The sequence below is a fragment of the Hyla sarda genome, unplaced genomic scaffold (genome assembly GCF_029499605.1).
Source record: "Hyla sarda isolate aHylSar1 unplaced genomic scaffold, aHylSar1.hap1 scaffold_316, whole genome shotgun sequence".
NCBI classification, from domain to species: Eukaryota; Metazoa; Chordata; class Amphibia; order Anura; family Hylidae; genus Hyla; species Hyla sarda.
The window spans coordinates 101,538-122,297 of record NW_026609890.1 but is presented as its reverse complement, the minus strand read 5'-3'; the positions used below and the strand labels follow the sequence as shown (position 1 = coordinate 122,297).

General features: G+C 43.5%; 12 pseudogenes; all 12 read right to left on the bottom strand.

Annotated features, from left to right (window-relative positions):
• Positions 1 to 335: 335 nt before the first annotated feature.
• LOC130329153 (U2 spliceosomal RNA) lies at positions 336 to 599 on the bottom strand (annotated as a pseudogene).
• Positions 600 to 2,077: 1,478 nt separating this feature from the next.
• Positions 2,078 to 2,341, bottom strand: LOC130329151 (U2 spliceosomal RNA; annotated as a pseudogene).
• Positions 2,342 to 3,823: 1,482 nt separating this feature from the next.
• On the bottom strand, positions 3,824 to 4,087 carry LOC130329150 (U2 spliceosomal RNA; annotated as a pseudogene).
• Positions 4,088 to 5,557: 1,470 nt separating this feature from the next.
• LOC130329149 (U2 spliceosomal RNA) lies at positions 5,558 to 5,821 on the bottom strand (annotated as a pseudogene).
• A 1,475-nt stretch (positions 5,822 to 7,296) lies between these two features.
• Positions 7,297 to 7,560, bottom strand: LOC130329147 (U2 spliceosomal RNA; annotated as a pseudogene).
• A 1,484-nt stretch (positions 7,561 to 9,044) lies between these two features.
• Positions 9,045 to 9,308, bottom strand: LOC130329146 (U2 spliceosomal RNA; annotated as a pseudogene).
• A 1,474-nt stretch (positions 9,309 to 10,782) lies between these two features.
• On the bottom strand, positions 10,783 to 11,046 carry LOC130329303 (U2 spliceosomal RNA; annotated as a pseudogene).
• A 1,467-nt stretch (positions 11,047 to 12,513) lies between these two features.
• Positions 12,514 to 12,777, bottom strand: LOC130329145 (U2 spliceosomal RNA; annotated as a pseudogene).
• Positions 12,778 to 14,266: 1,489 nt separating this feature from the next.
• LOC130329144 (U2 spliceosomal RNA) lies at positions 14,267 to 14,530 on the bottom strand (annotated as a pseudogene).
• Positions 14,531 to 15,996: 1,466 nt separating this feature from the next.
• LOC130329143 (U2 spliceosomal RNA) lies at positions 15,997 to 16,260 on the bottom strand (annotated as a pseudogene).
• Positions 16,261 to 17,735: 1,475 nt separating this feature from the next.
• Positions 17,736 to 17,999, bottom strand: LOC130329354 (U2 spliceosomal RNA; annotated as a pseudogene).
• Positions 18,000 to 19,477: 1,478 nt separating this feature from the next.
• LOC130329280 (U2 spliceosomal RNA) lies at positions 19,478 to 19,741 on the bottom strand (annotated as a pseudogene).
• Between the last annotated feature and the right edge of the window lie 1,019 nt (positions 19,742 to 20,760).

Below are 20,760 nucleotides of genomic sequence, written 5' to 3'. Positions count from 1 at the left end.
ACCACAGATACCAATGCATGGTCAAGCAACAGCAATGACACACCCTTGTGTATAGGCATGAGACCCTCACGTCATTTAACAGGATTCAGCACCACCCACAAGACAGCTACCTGTCATGTCATGTCAAACCTGCACAGGTGTGCTAGATTATTATTATTTAGTTTTATTTTATTTTTTTACACCAATCAGTGTGCAAACATGGTCATTAAAACGCTAAATGAATAGACGTTCATAAACCAGTCAGTGCAACTCATCATTTTGGTCTCCAATTCTCAAACTCAAATTCTCACCCACGGAGGATTAAATGAGAATCTTTCTTGTTTAACACTGGAATGGGGTGGTGCACTGTTCACTACCCGAATATACTGCCACATCGGGTCAATGCATAGGGCGACAGAAGCAAGCTTCCAAATCAGCTCCCTTTCTCAAAAATCCATTTAATTTATGGTCCCCAGATAGGGAACGTATGTATCAGTATGTGCTCACAAGTCACCCAAGTGCAAGTATTCACACAAAAAAAAACGTGCCTCAGGATGCGATCTGTCGCAAGATCCTTTCTTTTTTTACACTTGATCTAAGCCAAAAGGCCTAGAGGGGATAACCGGGAAAGGGGTGGACCCAACCATGTCCCCTACATGAGCACTCACATTACTCATAGGAATGGAAGGAAGGCTGGCAGCCAACCAGCCTCCCATACACTCTCTGGGTGGGTGGCAGTCAGCCACCCATACATACATACAGCACAGGCTAAACCCACATCATCACTTAAAAAAAGGACAGGCGACCATTGCACTCTGATGGAGCATTTAGCAATGCAATCCATAGCCTGGCTTTTGCCTGAACCCCCATCACTCCTCCTCTTGCATATAAGACAATATTTCAGATCTGCATATGAAAACAACACGCCTACCTTTGTTGCACATAGCTGCCTGCCTGTCTCTAGTTACCCCACTGGCTGTAGCTGCGTCCCTTCCGACATGGAATAACACCAACTGTAACGATAAACTGAAAATTAACAGTATAAACCTGCATCATTTTGGACTCTGGTATTTGCTGAATCCGGGTGACCTGACAATCGATGGTGGTGCCGCTGGTGATTCTGGCCTTCTTGGAATCTGTTGGGCCTATGTGTTAGCTCACACATCACTTGGGTATCCATGGTAACTACCACAACATGGTCATCTGCAGTTTACATCTAGCCCGTGGCATTGAATGGCATTTTAAAAGTGCTAAGGGTCCTGGTGCAATAATCCTCCCATGAGGATCAGCCTCAACGGCTTTGTAGATTGCACTCATGTCAGCAACTCCATATACATTTTTTTTTCTTCATGCTTCTTTCTTCATCCTTTTTTCTTTCTGTCATTCAGACTTTCATTCATTCGATCTCTCTCACTCACTTGCTTTAACTCATTTGTTCTCACTCACTCACTCACTCACTCAATCACTCACTCACTCATTCACTCTCACTCACTCTCACTCTCTCACTCACTCGCTCACTAAGTCAGTCTCTCTCTCTCTCTCTCTCTTTTTCTTTTTATATATATTTTTTTCCGTCTTCTTCTTCTTCTTCTTCTTCTTCTTCTTCAGACCCTGTCATAGCACTAATGCCTTTCCAATACCACCAGCAGATGGAGACACTCCATTGCAACATTGGTTGTGAGCAGCAGTTTCTAAAAACAAATGCCTCATGGCGGATTTCCCATCCATCAATGGATGGTAAATTTTGTTTTTATCATTCACTGACCACAGATACCAATGCATGGTCAAGCAACAGCAATGACACACCCTTGTGTATAGGCATGAGACCCTCACGTCATTTAACAGGATTCAGCACCACCCACAAGACAGCTACCTGTCATGTCATGTCAAACCTGCACAGGTGTGCTAGATTATTATTATTTAGTTTTATTTTATTTTTTTACACCAATCAGTGTGCAAACATGGTCATTAAAACGCTAAATGAATAGACGTTCATAAACCAGTCAGTGCAACTCATCATTTTGGTCTCCAATTCTCAAACTCAAATTCTCACCCACGGAGGATTAAATGAGAATCTTTCTTGTTTAACACTGGAATGGGGTGGTGCACTGTTCACTACCCGAATATACTGCCACATCGGGTCAATGCATAGGGCGACAGAAGCAAGCTTCCAAATCAGCTCCCTTTCTCAAAAATCCATTTAATTTATGGTCCCCAGATAGGGAACGTATGTATCAGTATGTGCTCACAAGTCACCCAAGTGCAAGTATTCACACAAAAAAAAACGTGCCTCAGGATGCGATCTGTCGCAAGATCCTTTCTTTTTTTACACTTGATCTAAGCCAAAAGGCCTAGAGGGGATAACCGGGAAAGGGGTGGACCCAACCATGTCCCCTTCATGAGCACTCACATTACTCATAGGAATGGAAGGAAGGCTGGCAGCCAACCAGCCTCCCATACACTCTCTGGGTGGGTGGCAGTCAGCCACCCATACATACATACAGCACAGGCTAAACCCACATCATCACTTAAAAAAAGGACAGGCGACCATTGCACTCTGATGGAGCATTTAGCAATGCAATCCATAGCCTGGCTTTTGCCTGAACCCCCATCACTCCGCCTCTTGCATATAAGACAATATTTCAGATCTGCATATGAAAACAACACGCCTACCTTTGTTGCACATAGCTGCCTGCCTGTCTCTAGTTACCCCACTGGCTGTAGCTGCGTCCCTTCCGACATGGAATAACACCAACTGTAACGATAAACTGAAAATTAACAGTATAAACCTGCATCATTTTGGACTCTGGTATTTGCTGAATCCGGGTGACCTGACAATCGATGGTGGTGCCGCTGGTGATTCTGGCCTTCTTGGAATCTGTTGGGCCTATGTGTTAGCTCACACATCACTTGGGTATCCATGGTAACTACCACAACATGGTCATCTGCAGTTTACATCTAGCCCGTGGCATTGAATGGCATTTTAAAAGTGCTAAGGGTCCTGGTGCAATAATCCTCCCATGAGGATCAGCCTCAACGGCTTTGTAGATTGCACTCATGTCAGCAACTCCATATACATTTTTTTTTCTTCATGCTTCTTTCTTCATCCTTTTTTCTTTCTGTCATTCAGACTTTCATTCATTCGATCTCTCTCACTCACTTGCTTTAACTCATTTGTTCTCACTCACTCACTCACTCACTCACTCAATCACTCACTCACTCATTCACTCTCACTCACTCTCACTCTCTCACTCACTCGCTCACTAAGTCAGTCTCTCTCTCTCTCTCTCTCTTTTTCTTTTTATATATATTTTTTTCCGTCTTCTTCTTCTTCTTCTTCTTCTTCTTCTTCAGACCCTGTCATAGCACTAATGCCTTTCCAATACCACCAGCAGATGGAGACACTCCATTGCAACATTGGTTGTGAGCAGCAGTTTCTAAAAACAAATGCCTCATGGCGGATTTCCCATCCATCAATGGATGGTAAATTTTGTTTTTATCATTCACTGACCACAGATACCAATGCATGGTCAAGCAACAGCAATGACACACCCTTGTGTATAGGCATGAGACCCTCACGTCATTTAACAGGATTCAGCACCACCCACAAGACAGCTACCTGTCATGTCATGTCAAACCTGCACAGGTGTGCTAGATTATTATTATTTAGTTTTATTTTATTTTTTTACACCAATCAGTGTGCAAACATGGTCATTAAAACGCTAAATGAATAGACGTTCATAAACCAGTCAGTGCAACTCATCATTTTGGTCTCCAATTCTCAAACTCAAATTCTCACCCACGGAGGATTAAATGAGAATCTTTCTTGTTTAACACTGGAATGGGGTGGTGCACTGTTCACTACCCGAATATACTGCCACATCGGGTCAATGCATAGGGCGACAGAAGCAAGCTTCCAAATCAGCTCCCTTTCTCAAAAATCCATTTAATTTATGGTCCCCAGATAGGGAACGTATGTATCAGTATGTGCTCACAAGTCACCCAAGTGCAAGTATTCACACAAAAAAAAACGTGCCTCAGGATGCGATCTGTCGCAAGATCCTTTCTTTTTTTACACTTGATCTAAGCCAAAAGGCCTAGAGGGGATAACCGGGAAAGGGGTGGACCCAACCATGTCCCCTTCATGAGCACTCACATTACTCATAGGAATGGAAGGAAGGCTGGCAGCCAACCAGCCTCCCATACACTCTCTGGGTGGGTGGCAGTCAGCCACCCATACATACATACAGCACAGGCTAAACCCACATCATCACTTAAAAAAAGGACAGGCGACCATTGCACTCTGATGGAGCATTTAGCAATGCAATCCATAGCCTGGCTTTTGCCTGAACCCCCATCACTCCTCCTCTTGCATATAAGACAATATTTCAGATCTGCATATGAAAACAACACGCCTACCTTTGTTGCACATAGCTGCCTGCCTGTCTCTAGTTACCCCACTGGCTGTAGCTGCGTCCCTTCCGACATGGAATAACACCAACTGTAACGATAAACTGAAAATTAACAGTATAAACCTGCATCATTTTGGACTCTGGTATTTGCTGAATCCGGGTGACCTGACAATCGATGGTGGTGCCGCTGGTGATTCTGGCCTTCTTGGAATCTGTTGGGCCTATGTGTTAGCTCACACATCACTTGGGTATCCATGGTAACTACCACAACATGGTCATCTGCAGTTTACATCTAGCCCGTGGCATTGAATGGCATTTTAAAAGTGCTAAGGGTCCTGGTGCAATAATCCTCCCATGAGGATCAGCCTCAACGGCTTTGTAGATTGCACTCATGTCAGCAACACCATATACATTTTTTTTTCTTCATGCTTCTTTCTTCATCCTTTTTTCTTTCTGTCATTCAGACTTTCATTCATTCGATCTCTCTCACTCACTTGCTTTAACTCATTTGTTCTCACTCACTCACTCACTCACTCAATCACTCACTCACTAATTCACTCTCACTCACTCTCACTCTCTCACTCACTCGCTCACTAAGTCAGTCTCTCTCTCTCTCTCTCTTTTTCTTTTTATATATATTTTTTTCCGTCTTCTTCTTCTTCTTCTTCTTCTTCAGACCCTGTCATAGCACTAATGCCTTTCCAATACCACCAGCAGATGGAGACACTCCATTGCAACATTGGTTGTGAGCAGCAGTTTCTAAAAACAAATGCCTCATGGCGGATTTCCCATCCATCAATGGATGGTAAATTTTGTTTTTATCATTCACTGACCACAGATACCAATGCATGGTCAAGCAACAGCAATGACACACCCTTGTGTATAGGCATGAGACCCTCACGTCATTTAACAGGATTCAGCACCACCCACAAGACAGCTACCTGTCATGTCATGTCAAACCTGCACAGGTGTGCTAGATTATTATTATTTAGTTTTATTTTATTTTTTTACACCAATCAGTGTGCAAACATGGTCATTAAAACGCTAAATGAATAGACGTTCATAAACCAGTCAGTGCAACTCATCATTTTGGTCTCCAATTCTCAAACTCAAATTCTCACCCACGGAGGATTAAATGAGAATCTTTCTTGTTTAACACTGGAATGGGGTGGTGCACTGTTCACTACCCGAATATACTGCCACATCGGGTCAATGCATAGGGCGACAGAAGCAAGCTTCCAAATCAGCTCCCTTTCTCAAAAATCCATTTAATTTATGGTCCCCAGATAGGGAACGTATGTATCAGTATGTGCTCACAAGTCACCCAAGTGCAAGTATTCACACAAAAAAAAACGTGCCTCAGGATGCGATCTGTCGCAAGATCCTTTCTTTTTTTACACTTGATCTAAGCCAAAAGGCCTAGAGGGGATAACCGGGAAAGGGGTGGACCCAACCATGTCCCCTTCATGAGCACTCACATTACTCATAGGAATGGAAGGAAGGCTGGCAGCCAACCAGCCTCCCATACACTCTCTGGGTGGGTGGCAGTCAGCCACCCATACATACATACAGCACAGGCTAAACCCACATCATCACTTAAAAAAAGGACAGGCGACCATTGCACTCTGATGGAGCATTTAGCAATGCAATCCATAGCCTGGCTTTTGCCTGAACCCCCATCACTCCTCCTCTTGCATATAAGACAATATTTCAGATCTGCATATGAAAACAACACGCCTACCTTTGTTGCACATAGCTGCCTGCCTGTCTCTAGTTACCCCACTGGCTGTAGCTGCGTCCCTTCCGACATGGAATAACACCAACTGTAACGATAAACTGAAAATTAACAGTATAAACCTGCATCATTTTGGACTCTGGTATTTGCTGAATCCGGGTGACCTGACAATCGATGGTGGTGCCGCTGGTGATTCTGGCCTTCTTGGAATCTGTTGGGCCTATGTGTTAGCTCACACATCACTTGGGTATCCATGGTAACTACCACAACATGGTCATCTGCAGTTTACATCTAGCCCGTGGCATTGAATGGCATTTTAAAAGTGCTAAGGGTCCTGGTGCAATAATCCTCCCATGAGGATCAGCCTCAACGGCTTTGTAGATTGCACTCATGTCAGCAACTCCATATACATTTTTTTTTCTTCATGCTTCTTTCTTCATCCTTTTTTCTTTCTGTCATTCAGACTTTCATTCATTCGATCTCTCTCACTCACTTGCTTTAACTCATTTGTTCTCACTCACTCACTCACTCACTCAATCACTCACTCACTCATTCACTCTCACTCACTCTCACTCTCTCACTCACTCGCTCACTAAGTCAGTCTCTCTCTCTCTCTCTCTCTTTTTCTTTTTATATATATTTTTTTCCGTCTTCTTCTTCTTCTTCTTCTTCTTCTTCAGACCCTGTCATAGCACTAATGCCTTTCCAATACCACCAGCAGATGGAGACACTCCATTGCAACATTGGTTGTGAGCAGCAGTTTCTAAAAACAAATGCCTCATGGCGGATTTCCCATCCATCAATGGATGGTAAATTTTGTTTTTATCATTCACTGACCACAGATACCAATGCATGGTCAAGCAACAGCAATGACACACCCTTGTGTATAGGCATGAGACCCTCACGTCATTTAACAGGATTCAGCACCACCCACAAGACAGCTACCTGTCATGTCATGTCAAACCTGCACAGGTGTGCTAGATTATTATTATTTAGTTTTATTTTATTTTTTTACACCAATCAGTGTGCAAACATGGTCATTAAAACGCTAAATGAATAGACGTTCATAAACCAGTCAGTGCAACTCATCATTTTGGTCTCCAATTCTCAAACTCAAATTCTCACCCACGGAGGATTAAATGAGAATCTTTCTTGTTTAACACTGGAATGGGGTGGTGCACTGTTCACTACCCGAATATACTGCCACATCGGGTCAATGCATAGGGCGACAGAAGCAAGCTTCCAAATCAGCTCCCTTTCTCAAAAATCCATTTAATTTATGGTCCCCAGATAGGGAACGTATGTATCAGTATGTGCTCACAAGTCACCCAAGTGCAAGTATTCACACAAAAAAAAACGTGCCTCAGGATGCGATCTGTCGCAAGATCCTTTCTTTTTTTACACTTGATCTAAGCCAAAAGGCCTAGAGGGGATAACCGGGAAAGGGGTGGACCCAACCATGTCCCCTTCATGAGCACTCACATTACTCATAGGAATGGAAGGAAGGCTGGCAGCCAACCAGCCTCCCATACACTCTCTGGGTGGGTGGCAGTCAGCCACCCATACATACATACAGCACAGGCTAAACCCACATCATCACTTAAAAAAAGGACAGGCGACCATTGCACTCTGATGGAGCATTTAGCAATGCAATCCATAGCCTGGCTTTTGCCTGAACCCCCATCACTCCTCCTCTTGCATATAAGACAATATTTCAGATCTGCATATGAAAACAACACGCCTACCTTTGTTGCACATAGCTGCCTGCCTGTCTCTAGTTACCCCACTGGCTGTAGCTGCGTCCCTTCCGACATGGAATAACACCAACTGTAACGATAAACTGAAAATTAACAGTATAAACCTGCATCATTTTGGACTCTGGTATTTGCTGAATCCGGGTGACCTGACAATCGATGGTGGTGCCGCTGGTGATTCTGGCCTTCTTGGAATCTGTTGGGCCTATGTGTTAGCTCACACATCACTTGGGTATCCATGGTAACTACCACAACATGGTCATCTGCAGTTTACATCTAGCCCGTGGCATTGAATGGCATTTTAAAAGTGCTAAGGGTCCTGGTGCAATAATCCTCCCATGAGGATCAGCCTCAACGGCTTTGTAGATTGCACTCATGTCAGCAACTCCATATACATTTTTTTTTCTTCATGCTTCTTTCTTCATCCTTTTTTCTTTCTGTCATTCAGACTTTCATTCATTCGATCTCTCTCACTCACTTGCTTTAACTCATTTGTTCTCACTCACTCACTCACTCACTCAATCACTCACTCACTCATTCACTCTCACTCACTCTCACTCTCTCACTCACTCGCTCACTAAGTCAGTCTCTCTCTCTCTCTCTCTCTTTTTCTTTTTATATATATTTTTTTCCGTCTTCTTCTTCTTCTTCTTCTTCTTCTTCTTCTTCTTCAGACCCTGTCATAGCACTAATGCCTTTCCAATACCACCAGCAGATGGAGACACTCCATTGCAACATTGGTTGTGAGCAGCAGTTTCTAAAAACAAATGCCTCATGGCGGATTTCCCATCCATCAATGGATGGTAAATTTTGTTTTTATCATTCACTGACCACAGATACCAATGCATGGTCAAGCAACAGCAATGACACACCCTTGTGTATAGGCATGAGACCCTCACGTCATTTAACAGGATTCAGCACCACCCACAAGACAGCTACCTGTCATGTCATGTCAAACCTGCACAGGTGTGCTAGATTATTATTATTTAGTTTTATTTTATTTTTTTACACCAATCAGTGTGCAAACATGGTCATTAAAACGCTAAATGAATAGACGTTCATAAACCAGTCAGTGCAACTCATCATTTTGGTCTCCAATTCTCAAACTCAAATTCTCACCCACGGAGGATTAAATGAGAATCTTTCTTGTTTAACACTGGAATGGGGTGGTGCACTGTTCACTACCCGAATATACTGCCACATCGGGTCAATGCATAGGGCGACAGAAGCAAGCTTCCAAATCAGCTCCCTTTCTCAAAAATCCATTTAATTTATGGTCCCCAGATAGGGAACGTATGTATCAGTATGTGCTCACAAGTCACCCAAGTGCAAGTATTCACACAAAAAAAAACGTGCCTCAGGATGCGATCTGTCGCAAGATCCTTTCTTTTTTTACACTTGATCTAAGCCAAAAGGCCTAGAGGGGATAACCGGGAAAGGGGTGGACCCAACCATGTCCCCTTCATGAGCACTCACATTACTCATAGGAATGGAAGGAAGGCTGGCAGCCAACCAGCCTCCCATACACTCTCTGGGTGGGTGGCAGTCAGCCACCCATACATACATACAGCACAGGCTAAACCCACATCATCACTTAAAAAAAGGACAGGCGACCATTGCACTCTGATGGAGCATTTAGCAATGCAATCCATAGCCTGGCTTTTGCCTGAACCCCCATCACTCCTCCTCTTGCATATAAGACAATATTTCAGATCTGCATATGAAAACAACACGCCTACCTTTGTTGCACATAGCTGCCTGCCTGTCTCTAGTTACCCCACTGGCTGTAGCTGCGTCCCTTCCGACATGGAATAACACCAACTGTAACGATAAACTGAAAATTAACAGTATAAACCTGCATCATTTTGGACTCTGGTATTTGCTGAATCCGGGTGACCTGACAATCGATGGTGGTGCCGCTGGTGATTCTGGCCTTCTTGGAATCTGTTGGGCCTATGTGTTAGCTCACACATCACTTGGGTATCCATGGTAACTACCACAACATGGTCATCTGCAGTTTACATCTAGCCCGTGGCATTGAATGGCATTTTAAAAGTGCTAAGGGTCCTGGTGCAATAATCCTCCCATGAGGATCAGCCTCAACGGCTTTGTAGATTGCACTCATGTCAGCAACTCCATATACATTTTTTTTTCTTCATGCTTCTTTCTTCATCCTTTTTTCTTTCTGTCATTCAGACTTTCATTCATTCGATCTCTCTCACTCACTTGCTTTAACTCATTTGTTCTCACTCACTCACTCACTCAATCACTCACTCACTCATTCACTCTCACTCACTCTCACTCTCTCACTCACTCGCTCACTAAGTCAGTCTCTCTCTCTCTCTCTCTCTTTTTCTTTTTATATATATTTTTTTCCGTCTTCTTCTTCTTCTTCTTCTTCTTCTTCTTCAGACCCTGTCATAGCACTAATGCCTTTCCAATACCACCAGCAGATGGAGACACTCCATTGCAACATTGGTTGTGAGCAGCAGTTTCTAAAAACAAATGCCTCATGGCGGATTTCCCATCCATCAATGGATGGTAAATTTTGTTTTTATCATTCACTGACCACAGATACCAATGCATGGTCAAGCAACAGCAATGACACACCCTTGTGTATAGGCATGAGACCCTCACGTCATTTAACAGGATTCAGCACCACCCACAAGACAGCTACCTGTCATGTCATGTCAAACCTGCACAGGTGTGCTAGATTATTATTATTTAGTTTTATTTTATTTTTTTACACCAATCAGTGTGCAAACATGGTCATTAAAACGCTAAATGAATAGACGTTCATAAACCAGTCAGTGCAACTCATCATTTTGGTCTCCAATTCTCAAACTCAAATTCTCACCCACGGAGGATTAAATGAGAATCTTTCTTGTTTAACACTGGAATGGGGTGGTGCACTGTTCACTACCCGAATATACTGCCACATCGGGTCAATGCATAGGGCGACAGAAGCAAGCTTCCAAATCAGCTCCCTTTCTCAAAAATCCATTTAATTTATGGTCCCCAGATAGGGAACGTATGTATCAGTATGTGCTCACAAGTCACCCAAGTGCAAGTATTCACACAAAAAAAAACGTGCCTCAGGATGCGATCTGTCGCAAGATCCTTTCTTTTTTTACACTTGATCTAAGCCAAAAGGCCTAGAGGAGATAACCGGGAAAGGGGTGGACCCAACCATGTCCCCTTCATGAGCACTCACATTACTCATAGGAATGGAAGGAAGGCTGGCAGCCAACCAGCCTCCCATACACTCTCTGGGTGGGTGGCAGTCAGCCACCCATACATACATACAGCACAGGCTAAACCCACATCATCACTTAAAAAAAGGACAGGCGACCATTGCACTCTGATGGAGCATTTAGCAATGCAATCCATAGCCTGGCTTTTGCCTGAACCCCCATCACTCCTCCTCTTGCATATAAGACAATATTTCAGATCTGCATATGAAAACAACACGCCTACCTTTGTTGCACATAGCTGCCTGCCTGTCTCTAGTTACCCCACTGGCTGTAGCTGCGTCCCTTCCGACATGGAATAACACCAACTGTAACGATAAACTGAAAATTAACAGTATAAACCTGCATCATTTTGGACTCTGGTATTTGCTGAATCCGGGTGACCTGACAATCGATGGTGGTGCCGCTGGTGATTCTGGCCTTCTTGGAATCTGTTGGGCCTATGTGTTAGCTCACACATCACTTGGGTATCCATGGTAACTACCACAACATGGTCATCTGCAGTTTACATCTAGCCCGTGGCATTGAATGGCATTTTAAAAGTGCTAAGGGTCCTGGTGCAATAATCCTCCCATGAGGATCAGCCTCAACGGCTTTGTAGATTGCACTCATGTCAGCAACTCCATATACATTTTTTTTTCTTCATGCTTCTTTCTTCATCCTTTTTTCTTTCTGTCATTCAGACTTTCATTCATTCGATCTCTCTCACTCACTTGCTTTAACTCATTTGTTCTCACTCACTCACTCACTCACTCACTCACTCACTCATTCACTCTCACTCACTCTCACTCTCTCACTCACTCGCTCACTAAGTCAGTCTCTCTCTCTCTCTCTTTTTCTTTTTATATATATTTTTTTCCGTCTTCTTCTTCTTCTTCTTCTTCTTCTTCAGACCCTGTCATAGCACTAATGCCTTTCCAATACCACCAGCAGATGGAGACACTCCATTGCAACATTGGTTGTGAGCAGCAGTTTCTAAAAACAAATGCCTCATGGCGGATTTCCCATCCATCAATGGATGGTAAATTTTGTTTTTATCATTCACTGACCACAGATACCAATGCATGGTCAAGCAACAGCAATGACACACCCTTGTGTATAGGCATGAGACCCTCACGTCATTTAACAGGATTCAGCACCACCCACAAGACAGCTACCTGTCATGTCATGTCAAACCTGCACAGGTGTGCTAGATTATTATTATTTAGTTTTATTTTATTTTTTTACACCAATCAGTGTGCAAACATGGTCATTAAAACGCTAAATGAATAGACGTTCATAAACCAGTCAGTGCAACTCATCATTTTGGTCTCCAATTCTCAAACTCAAATTCTCACCCACGGAGGATTAAATGAGAATCTTTCTTGTTTAACACTGGAATGGGGTGGTGCACTGTTCACTACCCGAATATACTGCCACATCGGGTCAATGCATAGGGCGACAGAAGCAAGCTTCCAAATCAGCTCCCTTTCTCAAAAATCCATTTAATTTATGGTCCCCAGATAGGGAACGTATGTATCAGTATGTGCTCACAAGTCACCCAAGTGCAAGTATTCACACAAAAAAAAACGTGCCTCAGGATGCGATCTGTCGCAAGATCCTTTCTTTTTTTACACTTGATCTAAGCCAAAAGGCCTAGAGGGGATAACCGGGAAAGGGGTGGACCCAACCATGTCCCCTTCATGAGCACTCACATTACTCATAGGAATGGAAGGAAGGCTGGCAGCCAACCAGCCTCCCATACACTCTCTGGGTGGGTGGCAGTCAGCCACCCATACATACATACAGCACAGGCTAAACCCACATCATCACTTAAAAAAAGGACAGGCGACCATTGCACTCTGATGGAGCATTTAGCAATGCAATCCATAGCCTGGCTTTTGCCTGAACCCCCATCACTCCTCCTCTTGCATATAAGACAATATTTCAGATCTGCATATGAAAACAACACGCCTACCTTTGTTGCACATAGCTGCCTGCCTGTCTCTAGTTACCCCACTGGCTGTAGCTGCGTCCCTTCCGACATGGAATAACACCAACTGTAACGATAAACTGAAAATTAACAGTATAAACCTGCATCATTTTGGACTCTGGTATTTGCTGAATCCGGGTGACCTGACAATCGATGGTGGTGCCGCTGGTGATTCTGGCCTTCTTGGAATCTGTTGGGCCTATGTGTTAGCTCACACATCACTTGGGTATCCATGGTAACTACCACAACATGGTCATCTGCAGTTTACATCTAGCCCGTGGCATTGAATGGCATTTTAAAAGTGCTAAGGGTCCTGGTGCAATAATCCTCCCATGAGGATCAGCCTCAACGGCTTTGTAGATTGCACTCATGTCAGCAACTCCATATACATTTTTTTTTCTTCATGCTTCTTTCTTCATCCTTTTTTCTTTCTGTCATTCAGACTTTCATTCATTCGATCTCTCTCACTCACTTGCTTTAACTCATTTGTTCTCACTCACTCACTCACTCACTCAATCACTCACTCACTCATTCACTCTCACTCACTCTCACTCTCTCACTCACTCGCTCACTAAGTCAGTCTCTCTCTCTCTCTCTCTCTCTTTTTCTTTTTATATATATTTTTTTCCGTCTTCTTCTTCTTCTTCTTCTTCTTCTTCTTCTTCTTCTTCAGACCCTGTCATAGCACTAATGCCTTTCCAATACCACCAGCAGATGGAGACACTCCATTGCAACATTGGTTGTGAGCAGCAGTTTCTAAAAACAAATGCCTCATGGCGGATTTCCCATCCATCAACGGATGGTAAATTTTGTTTTTATCATTCACTGACCACAGATACCAATGCATGGTCAAGCAACAGCAATGACACACCCTTGTGTATAGGCATGAGACCCTCACGTCATTTAACAGGATTCAGCACCACCCACAAGACAGCTACCTGTCATGTCATGTCAAACCTGCACAGGTGTGCTAGATTATTATTATTTAGTTTTATTTTATTTTTTTACACCAATCAGTGTGCAAACATGGTCATTAAAACGCTAAATGAATAGACGTTCATAAACCAGTCAGTGCAACTCATCATTTTGGTCTCCAATTCTCAAACTCAAATTCTCACCCACGGAGGATTAAATGAGAATCTTTCTTGTTTAACACTGGAATGGGGTGGTGCACTGTTCACTACCCGAATATACTGCCACATCGGGTCAATGCATAGGGCGACAGAAGCAAGCTTCCAAATCAGCTCCCTTTCTCAAAAATCCATTTAATTTATGGTCCCCAGATAGGGAACGTATGTATCAGTATGTGCTCACAAGTCACCCAAGTGCAAGTATTCACACAAAAAAAAACGTGCCTCAGGATGCGATCTGTCGCAAGATCCTTTCTTTTTTTACACTTGATCTAAGCCAAAAGGCCTAGAGGGGATAACCGGGAAAGGGGTGGACCCAACCATGTCCCCTTCATGAGCACTCACATTACTCATAGGAATGGAAGGAAGGCTGGCAGCCAACCAGCCTCCCATACACTCTCTGGGTGGGTGGCAGTCAGCCACCCATACATACATACAGCACAGGCTAAACCCACATCATCACTTAAAAAAAGGACAGGCGACCATTGCACTCTGATGGAGCATTTAGCAATGCAATCCATAGCCTGGCTTTTGCCTGAACCCCCATCACTCCTCCTCTTGCATATAAGACAATATTTCAGATCTGCATATGAAAACAACACGCCTACCTTTGTTGCACATAGCTGCCTGCCTGTCTCTAGTTACCCCACTGGCTGTAGCTGCGTCCCTTCCGACATGGAATAACACCAACTGTAACGATAAACTGAAAATTAACAGTATAAACCTGCATCATTTTGGACTCTGGTATTTGCTGAATCCGGGTGACCTGACAATCGATGGTGGTGCCGCTGGTGATTCTGGCCTTCTTGGAATCTGTTGGGCCTATGTGTTAGCTCACACATCACTTGGGTATCCATGGTAACTACCACAACATGGTCATCTGCAGTTTACATCTAGCCCGTGGCATTGAATGGCATTTTAAAAGTGCTAAGGGTCCTGGTGCAATAATCCTCCCATGAGGATCAGCCTCAACGGCTTTGTAGATTGCACTCATGTCAGCAACTCCATATACATTTTTTTTTCTTCATGCTTCTTTCTTCATCCTTTTTTCTTTCTGTCATTCAGACTTTCATTCATTCGATCTCTCTCACTCACTTGCTTTAACTCATTTGTTCTCACTCACTCACTCACTCACTCAATCACTCACTCACTCATTCACTCTCACTCACTCTCACTCTCTCACTCACTCGCTCACTAAGTCAGTCTCTCTCTCTCTCTCTCTCTTTTTCTTTTTATATATATTTTTTTCCGTCTTCTTCTTCTTCTTCTTCAGACCCTGTCATAGCACTAATGCCTTTCCAATACCACCAGCAGATGGAGACACTCCATTGCAACATTGGTTGTGAGCAGCAGTTTCTAAAAACAAATGCCTCATGGCGGATTTCCCATCCATCAATGGATGGTAAATTTTGTTTTTATCATTCACTGACCACAGATACCAATGCATGGTCAAGCAACAGCAATGACACACCCTTGTGTATAGGCATGAGACCCTCACGTCATTTAACAGGATTCAGCACCACCCACAAGACAGCTACCTGTCATGTCATGTCAAACCTGCACAGGTGTGCTAGATTATTATTATTTAGTTTTATTTTATTTTTTTACACCAATCAGTGTGCAAACATGGTCATTAAAACGCTAAATGAATAGACGTTCATAAACCAGTCAGTGCAACTCATCATTTTGGTCTCCAATTCTCAAACTCAAATTCTCACCCACGGAGGATTAAATGAGAATCTTTCTTGTTTAACACTGGAATGGGGTGGTGCACTGTTCACTACCCGAATATACTGCCACATCGGGTCAATGCATAGGGCGACAGAAGCAAGCTTCCAAATCAGCTCCCTTTCTCAAAAATCCATTTAATTTATGGTCCCCAGATAGGGAACGTATGTATCAGTATGTGCTCACAAGTCACCCAAGTGCAAGTATTCACACAAAAAAAAACGTGCCTCAGGATGCGATCTGTCGCAAGATCCTTTCTTTTTTTACACTTGATCTAAGCCAAAAGGCCTAGAGGGGATAACCGGGAAAGGGGTGGACCCAACCATGTCCCCTTCATGAGCACTCACATTACTCATAGGAATGGAAGGAAGGCTGGCAGCCAACCAGCCTCCCATACACTCTCTGGGTGGGTGGCAGTCAGCCACCCATACATACATACAGCACAGGCTAAACCCACATCATCACTTAAAAAAAGGACAGGCGACCATTGCACTCTGATGGAGCATTTAGCAATGCAATCCATAGCCTGGCTTTTGCCTGAACCCCCATCACTCCTCCTCTTGCATATAAGACAATATTTCAGATCTGCATATGAAAACAACACGCCTACCTTTGTTGCACATAGCTGCCTGCCTGTCTCTAGTTACCCCACTGGCTGTAGCTGCGTCCCTTCCGACATGGAATAACACCAACTGTAACGATAAACTGAAAATTAACAGTATAAACCTGCATCATTTTGGACTCTGGTATTTGCTGAATCCGGGTGACCTGACAATCGATGGTGGTGCCGCTGGTGATTCTGGCCTTCTTGGAATCTGTTGGGCCTATGTGTTAGCTCACACATCACTTGGGTATCCATGGTAACTACCACAACATGGTCATCTGCAGTTTACATCTAGCCCGTGGCATTGAATGGCATTTTAAAAGTGCTAAGGGTCCTGGTGCAATAATCCTCCCATGAGGATCAGCCTCAACGGCTTTGTAGATTGCACTCATGTCAGCAACTCCATATACATTTTTTTTTCTTCATGCTTCTTTCTTCATCCTTTTTTCTTTCTGTCATTCAGACTTTCATTCATTCGATCTCTCTCACTCACTTGCTTTAACTCATTTGTTCTCACTCACTCACTCACTCACTCAATCACTCACTCACTCATTCACTCTCACTCACTCTCACTCTCTCACTCACTCGCTCACTAAGTCAGTCTCTCTCTCTCTCTCTCTCTTTTTCTTTTTATATATATTTTTTTCCGTCTTCTTCTTCTTCTTCTTCTTCTTCTTCAGACCCTGTCATAGCACTAATGCCTTTCCAATACCACCAGCAGATGGAGACACTCCATTGCAACATTGGTTGTGAGCAGCAGTTTCTAAAAACAAATGCCTCATGGCGGATTTCCCATCCATCAATGGATGGTAAATTTTGTTTTTATCATTCACTGACCACAGATACCAATGCATGGTCAAGCAACAGCAATGACACACCCTTGTGTATAGGCATGAGACCCTCACGTCATTTAACAGGATTCAGCACCACCCACAAGACAGCTACCTGTCATGTCATGTCAAACCTGCACAGGTGTGCTAGATTATTATTATTTAGTTTTATTTTATTTTTTTACACCAATCAGTGTGCAAACATGGTCATTAAAACGCTAAATGAATAGACGTTCATAAACCAGTCAGTGCAACTCATCATTTTGGTCTCCAATTCTCAAACTCAAATTCTCACCCACGGAGGATTAAATGAGAATCTTTCTTGTTTAACACTGGAATGGGGTGGTGCACTGTTCACTACCCGAATATACTGCCACATCGGGTCAATGCATAGGGCGACAGAAGCAAGCTTCCAAATCAGCTCCCTTTCTCAAAAATCCATTTAATTTATGGTCCCCAGATAGGGAACGTATGTATCAGTATGTGCTCACAAGTCACCCAAGTGCAAGTATTCACACAAAAAAAAACGTGCCTCAGGATGCGATCTGTCGCAAGATCCTTTCTTTTTTTACACTTGATCTAAGCCAAAAGGCCTAGAGGGGATAACCGGGAAAGGGGTGGACCCAACCATGTCCCCTTCATGAGCACTCACATTACTCATAGGAATGGAAGGAAGGCTGGCAGCCAACCAGCCTCCCATACACTCTCTGGGTGGGTGGCAGTCAGCCACCCATACATACATACAGCACAGGCTAAACCCACATCATCACTTAAAAAAAGGACAGGCGACCATTGCACTCTGATGGAGCATTTAGCAATGCAATCCATAGCCTGGCTTTTGCCTGAACCCCCATCACTCCTCCTCTTGCATATAAGACAATATTTCAGATCTGCATATGAAAACAACACGCCTACCTTTGTTGCACATAGCTGCCTGCCTGTCTCTAGTTACCCCACTGGCTGTAGCTGCGTCCCTTCCGACATGGAATAACACCAACTGTAACGATAAACTGAAAATTAACAGTATAAACCTGCATCATTTTGGACTCTGGTATTTGCTGAATCCGGGTGACCTGACAATCGATGGTGGTGCCGCTGGTGATTCTGGCCTTCTTGGAATCTGTTGGGCCTATGTGTTAGCTCACACATCACTTGGGTATCCATGGTAACTACCACAACATGGTCATCTGCAGTTTACATCTAGCCCGTGGCATTGAATGGCATTTTAAAAGTGCTAAGGGTCCTGGTGCAATAATCCTCCCATGAGGATCAGCCTCAACGGCTTTGTAGATTGCACTCATGTCAGCAACTCCATATACATTTTTTTTTCTTCATGCTTCTTTCTTCATCCTTTTTTCTTTCTGTCATTCAGACTTTCATTCATTCGATCTCTCTCACTCACTTGCTTTAACTCATTTGTTCTCACTCACTCACTCACTCACTCAATCACTCACTCACTCATTCACTCTCACTCACTCTCACTCTCTCACTCACTCGCTCACTAAGTCAGTCTCTCTCTCTCTCTCTCTCTTTTTCTTTTTATATATATTTTTTTCCGTCTTCTTCTTCTTCTTCTTCTTCTTCTTCTTCAGACCCTGTCATAGCACTAATGCCTTTCCAATACCACCAGCAGATGGAGACACTCCATTGCAACATTGGTTGTGAGCAGCAGTTTCTAAAAACAAATGCCTCATGGCGGATTTCCCATCCATCAATGGATGGTAAATTTTGTTTTTATCATTCACTGACCACAGATACCAATGCATGGTCAAGCAACAGCAATGACACACCCTTGTGTATAGGCATGAGACCCTCACGTCATTTAACAGGATTCAGCACCACCCACAAGACAGCTACCTGTCATGTCATGTCAAACCTGCACAGGTGTGCTAGATTATTATTATTTAGTTTTATTTTATTTTTTTACACCAATCAGTGTGCAAACATGGTCATTAAAACGCTAAATGAATAGACGTTCATAAACCAGTCAGTGCAACTCATCATTTTGGTCTCCAATTCTCAAACTCAAATTCTCACCCACGGAGGATTAAATGAGAATCTTTCTTGTTTAACACTGGAATGGGGTGGTGCACTGTTCACTACCCGAATATACTGCCACATCGGGTCAATGCATAGGGCGACAGAAGCAAGCTTCCAAATCAGCTCCCTTTCTCAAAAATCCATTTAATTTATGGTCCCCAGATAGGGAACGTATGTATCAGTATGTGCTCACAAGTCACCCAAGTGCAAGTATTCACACAAAAAAAAACGTGCCTCACGATGCGATCTGTCGCAAGATCCTTTCTTTTTTTACACTTGATCTAAGCCAAAAGGCCTAGAGGGGATAACCGGGAAAGGGGTGGACCCAACCATGTCCCCTTCATGAGCACTCACATTACTCATAGGAATGGAAGGAAGGCTGGCAGCCAACCAGCCTCCCATACACTCTCTGGGTGGGTGGCAGTCAGCCACCCATACATACATACAGCACAGGCTAAACCCACATCATCACTTAAAAAAAGGACAGGCGACCATTGCACTCTGATGGAGCATTTAGCAATGCAATCCATAGCCTGGCTTTTGCCTGAACCCCCATCACTCCTCCTCTTGCATATAAGACAATATTTCAGATCTGCATATGAAAACAACACGCCTACCTTTGTTGCACATAGCTGCCTGCCTGTCTCTAGTTACCCCACTGGCTGTAGCTGCGTCCCTTCCGACATGGAATAACACCAACTGTAACGATAAACTGAAAATTAACAGTATAAACCTGCATCATTTTGGACTCTGGTATTTGCTGAATCCGGGTGACCTGACAACCGATGGTGGTGCCGCTGGTGATTCTGGCCTTCTTGGAATCTGTTGGGCCTATGTGTTAGCTCACACATCACTTGGGTATCCATGGTAACTACCACAACATGGTCATCTGCAGTTTACATCTAGCCCGTGGCATTGAATGGCATTTTAAAAGTGCTAAGGGTCCTGGTGCAATAATCCTCCCATGAGGATCAGCCTCAACGGCTTTGTAGATTGCACTCATGTCAGCAACTCCATATACATTTTTTTTTCTTCATGCTTCTTTCTTCATCCTTTTTTCTTTCTGTCATTCAGACTTTCATTCATTCGATCTCTCTCACTCACTTGCTTTAACTCATTTGTTCTCACTCACTCACTCACTCACTCAATCACTCACTCACTCATTCACTCTCACTCACTCTCACTCTCTCACTCACTCGCTCACTAAGTCAGTCTCTCTCTCTCTCTCTCTCTTTTTCTTTTTATATATATTTTTTTCCGTCTTCTTCTTCTTCTTCTTCTTCTTCAGACCCTGTCATAGCACTAATGCCTTTCCAATACCACCA